The sequence below is a fragment of the Mus pahari genome, chromosome 15, assembly GCF_900095145.1.
Source record: "Mus pahari chromosome 15, PAHARI_EIJ_v1.1, whole genome shotgun sequence".
Lineage (NCBI taxonomy): Eukaryota > Metazoa > Chordata > Mammalia > Rodentia > Muridae > Mus > Mus pahari.
Window position 1 is genome coordinate 73,539,227 of NC_034604.1, and position 5,574 is coordinate 73,544,800.

Below are 5,574 nucleotides of genomic sequence, written 5' to 3' on the forward strand. Positions count from 1 at the left end.
CACACACACACACACACACACACACACACACACACAGAAAAAGTGGACGAAGCCTGGGTAATAATAATTGATGATGTTCTCAAGTCTATACATCCATGTATACGCACATACGTGCACGTGTCACACACACCCATCCACACCACCACACCATACCACTGTCTCCCAGCTGGGTTTCATCCGTAGGCAGAGACATCGCTCCACAGGCAACCCCAACTGTAACTACCAACGACTCCCCACAACTTTCCTCAGACGAAAGCATGTGAGCAGAAATATGACTGCTTCATCTGTGGTCACTGGGGCATGTGGCCCTGGACACTTCCTCCCAGCCATTTAGCAAAATGGGAAGTCTTAAACTTCAGACTGGTGAAGGCTGCAGAGGCAGAACACTCCCAGAGCTGACTGACAGAGCTGACCGAGAACAACCGAGAGCAGACAGTCTACTCGCCCTCCTGGGGGACACAAAGTTACATTTTGATTATTCCGAGACTGGCAACAATTAAGTCTAGATGGTTACAGTTTAAAAGCCTGAGCTTAAAGCCTCAAAGATTGATGTCATCATGCTCTCCCCAAGAAGGAGGAAGTGCATGAGTTCCGCTTTCTTTACAGAGTGCTCAAAGGAAATCCAAAGGCCAGCATCCCCCATACTGACAGAGCTTGGCTCTCATGGCCTCCTTGAAAGTCCTAACTGATACACCAGGCTAACTTTCCAGGCAGAAGTAAATGAGGCAAGGCCCATTCTCCAATTATTAAACTGAACAGACATGAACCAGCATCGCAGTCACCCTGTACCACTGCAGAGGCGCGAGGAGAGTGAATGGAGAATTCCATACACAAACCTCCCAGGTCTTAAATGCAGCACCCACAACCCCAAAGGCCTTAGAAGACAGTCCTATTCTCTAGAGCCAGCGAGTTCTCAGGCTCAGGCTCTGACGCTCGCCACTGTGTCCTTCCACCGAGAGTTGGGTTTAATCCTGCTCTGAAGGCCCTGCTGCCCCCATATTGCATAGAGCACCTTCCAGGACAGACTCCGCAGAACAACTAAGAGTCAGGAGCATCACAGAGGTTCAGGCGTTAGGGTCAACTCATCTTGAGTGTCTGTCCTGGCTTTATCAGTTAGCATCTGGGCAAGTTCACAAGGGACCTCCTTTGAACTTTGTCAGTGATGAACTGGCTGTGTGGAGCCCTGACACCGCCCAATGCTTATCTGCAAAGCTTCTCTAAGATGTGGTTGGGGTGAAAGACGGTTCTTCCCAGTCCCAAACTACCCCTCCCTCCTCCTCCTCCTCCTCTTCCTCCTCCTCCTCCTCCTCCAGGGATATCTGGGGTCTATAGCACAGCAGGAAGATGGGTATGACACCCCACCTGGTGAGGCTAGTGCGTGTGCTCCCCAAAGTGGGGCAGGGACATCAGAGGCCAATTACAAAGCCAAGAAGAAACAGCAGATAGCTCTTGAGAACACAGATTGCATGCCCATGGGCTCACCTGTGGCAACCTCCCTCTTTCCTGCCACAGCCTCTGCCTGGATGCTTTGTCTGTGCCTGTCGCCTGCTGGCTGGTTCTCTCGGCACACGACATTAACTTTTCCCAGTCAGTAAGCTTCATTTAATACCTATCTCTGAACAGTGCACACTGTGGCCACTGATTCACTTGCCCTTCTGTGCTGTAGAGAAGGTCAGGGCCTTCCTAGACTCGAGTTCGCAACCAATCTATGACCATCATGGACCCAATGAGCCCACCAAAGCCCAAAGACAAGGATGTTTTTGGCAGATGTCTGAAGTATGGGCAGGCCAATTTGGCCAACATAGTCCTGAGGTGAGCCATCACTCCTGAGGACTCAGGAGCCAAAACTATTTTTCACAGACACTGTGCCTTCCCCAGGCTACAAGGACACTGAAAACCCCCTGAGGAGAGTGGTAGGTAAGTGTGGAGAAGATAAGAGCTGGATTTATTGTGACCCATCTACAGACATATTATATCTTATTCCCACTCAGGATAAACTCTGAGCTATTCTGATAACCTCAAATGCAAGAGGACTTAGACCCTTTGAAGCTAACACTTGTGCATTTATATCATCAAAGCCACTGGTATCATCCAGGCATCCAACATCACAGCCAAAACCTGAAAGAAGCAAGGTCTGACCTAAACTGATTTTAACGCAATGCCCGTTTCTTATCTTCTGAACCAAGCTGCTCTCTGAACAAAAGCTGTTTGCCAAGTCGGCCCCACCCCTTGGGAATTCTTTTCTTTAGAATGCAATGACCAACACCTCACAATCTTGCTCAGCAAATGTGTCTCAGCATCATGAACACTCTTCGTGAAAACACTTCTGCCAGTCCCAAACCAGTTCTTCTTTATCAGAATTCCTCATGTAACTTTGCCTTTCTATAGGCAAGTCCAGAGGTCAGGCTGGCTGAGGATATTAACACACTTCCCATGAGCCTGTCTTAGAAGGAAAGAAAATGCTACTGTGCCGAGCTGACCCAAGCTCTGTCGCCCAACACAGGTGCTCTGTGAAGTTTTGGCTCAGAACAATCACTTAAACTTCAGTTCCTTTGGGTTAATACTAACGTCCTCTAAAGAGGCCATGGATGTAGCATGATGGGGAAATGCCTGCTGTTTATGTTCCCATGAGGACTTGAGCTTGGATCCCCAGACGTCACATAAAAGCTGGGTGCTGTGGAACACAGCTGTAGCCACAGCAATGTGGGTGGGAAAGCAAGCGAATCCTTGAAGCTCATCTGCCCACCTGCCTCGCTGAGCTGATGTGTTTCATATTTAATAAGGGATGCTATCTCAAAAAAGAAGGTAGAGAGGGATAGAGAAGACACACCAAGTTGACCTATAACCTCCGTGTGTGCATATGTGTGTGTGTGTATGTATAAGTGCACACGTGCACGTACACAGACACAACCACACACAATTCCCTAAAAGCTACCATCTGAAAACTACATCCAGGAACAATTTACTGTAAACTGTCATCTCTAGAGGCATGTGTGCTGATGTGCACCCTCCACATACACTGACAGGTGTCAGCATGCAGTTCCACACTGTCACTCCTGGCCATTTCCTTACCCGTGCTCAGCAGGGACATAGAAGATGGCTCTACCTGCACAGAAGGTATCTGCCATTGTCATCACTATCGGTGATGTTCAAGCAAGGTCCCTCAACTTCTGTGCCAGTTTCCAGCAGTGGCATGCAGTTAAAGCCTGTACCCAAAACAGTGAAAGTCCTTCCGCTGTTTTAATTAGCTTTACAGATATAATTTCTTCGGTGATAGACTCTGGTACCGTTCTCTGACCTGTCCCGTAGAGCTGACTGGAGTGCCCTGAACAGGAGAGGAAGTGGGTAACCCAGAAAACAACAAACAAGATCCCTAAAGTGAAATGGCCCCAGAACAGTAGGACTCCCTCGGGAAGACAACTGCAGTGTGTTCTTTTGAGCCGGGATGGACCGACAAGCCTGGAGGAGGCACGGTGCCCAGGCTGGGCGGTGGAGGTAGATTCACGCTGTGGGAACTCTCCAGCCCAGATCTGGAGGACATGTGGGAACACAGCCTTTCAGGGATACCTCCAAGTCCCTGCTACCTGGTGCTTGTCCACTAAGAGCATCTGTGGGGAAGGAGTCTGGCCATCCACGTCAACTCCCCGCGTGAGCTCCGAGCTGCCTAGAGCAGCCATGAGGGAGTTTACAGAAACCCATTCAAAGGGACCAGGAAACAGATTTCGAGGTGAACCAAAACAGTGGGAAAAGGTGAACTTCAACCCCCAGGATGAGGTGGTGTTTGTTTGTGTAAGCTCATAGGAATGTCATAGCATCACAGAAACCCCAGGGGCTCTGAGCCCATGAGATAAAGACCACGGGATCACAGGCCACTGGGCCACGGTCAGTGGTCCTAAGTAGAGGAAAAAACAGTTTTCCAGGGCCTGTGCCCCTGGCAGGTCGGGCTGGGCAGATGGCCAACTGTGGACCACTAGGAATGCCCAACATAGGGAGGACACCTCCGTCTCTGTGAAGATCAAAAACAAAAACAAAAACAAAAACAAAAACCCAAGACCAAGAAACAAAATGAAAATCAAAAACAAACAAACAAACAAACGAAAAACCAAAGTAAGAAAGCAGGAAAGGAAAAGGTGAATTTTATGTTTGAAGACATTTTGTCATTTCCCTGAAAAAAATATATATATATAGGCAGTCAGGTATTAATCTGTGTCCCCAAAGCTCTAATTTGGACTCTAAGCCCCAGAACCTCAGAGGGCAACTGATCTGGAGAAAGGACCTTGAAAGGTGACCAAGTTGGTGTCGCTAACATGAGCCCAGATCCAGGTCTGAAGTACTTTGGCTGTGGCCCACAGTGTGGTGATGGCTAGCGCAAGCCAGGGTAGCATGGAGGAGGAACCAGCCGCCACACAACCTCCAGCTTGGGCTTCCAGCCCCTGACCTGGAAGACCGTGTGTGCCTGCCGTTTAAAGGCCACTAGTCTGCGGTTCCCGTCACTCCAGCCCCACACCACGCATGTGCATATCTGCTTTTAACTTTTAAGAAGCTTGTACTGCTATGGCTCCAGATATATTTTAGTACATTACTCCTCCCTAGGTCTCAGGAGTTCCATCAAGTCTCTGTGAGCAACAGTGACCTTCACTGTCCATGCACCGCAAATCAAAAGTGGGTGCTGATGACCGAGCTGAGGGGACCACCATTGAAATAAATAAAAGTCGGTTTTCATTAACTAAAAATCTTACTAACAGTATGGCAGGCACAGTAGTTCTTTATGGATTTGGGGTTCCCCTGCCTTTGAGATAAACTTTGTCCCTGAGATGCTCTAATGACATGGCTAGCCCTCTGGGCCTCCTAGGACAGATGGAGGGACACAGGATAGAATGACAGAGCCCTGAGTGCAGCAAGACAGGAAACAGCTCTGTTCCACACCCCAGCCCTCAGTCTCTCTGCCCAAGACAGGCTCCTAGCGCTTAGCAACTCGCTTGGGCCTTCCCCTTGCCACCTCTCACAGAAAGGTTCAGCAGTGCCACTCCCAGCTGGCCACCCCACATCCCAGAGTGGCCCCTCAAGACATGGCCATGTGGCTGCACTGCGTGGAGTTAACAGCTTCATAGTCACTGTCTACATCTAGAGGTCAGGGTGCCAAATACCAGGTGGTAATGTCCCAGGTGGGGGGTGAGTCTGCCCTGAGGAGAAGGGGAGGGAAAGGAGGCAAAATTGAAGCAGAAGGCCTTAGACTGTCCCTGCCAAAGGACAGTCCCTGGGTGTCACAGCTGCCTCATGGAACCATCCTTACTGATTTCCCATGCACACTCAATGGCCTGAGTGGATGTTGTCATGCCTCAGCTGAAAACCCTGGAGCAGAAAGCACCCTTCCAGGCGTCACAAGCGGTACACCAGACAGGAAAGCTGTTTAGTTAAAAATAAAAGCACTGAGCTGGTTCAATGGACCTGGTGAATCGCAAGCAGCCCCTGCATCCCGTAAAAAGAAAGAAAGAAAGAAAGAAAGAAAGAAAGAAAGAAAGAAAGAAAGAAAGAAAGAAAGAAAGAAAGAAAGGAAGGAAGGAAGGAAGGAAG

The 5,574-nt window shown here is 49.2% G+C and overlaps 1 protein-coding gene across 4 annotated transcripts in view; it reads right to left on the bottom strand.

The window, feature by feature from the left end:
* Nfatc1 (nuclear factor of activated T cells 1) overlaps positions 1-5,574 on the bottom strand; it is a 106,965-nt gene that overhangs the window by 84,820 nt on the left and 16,571 nt on the right. The gene's annotated exons all lie outside the window — the stretch shown is intronic.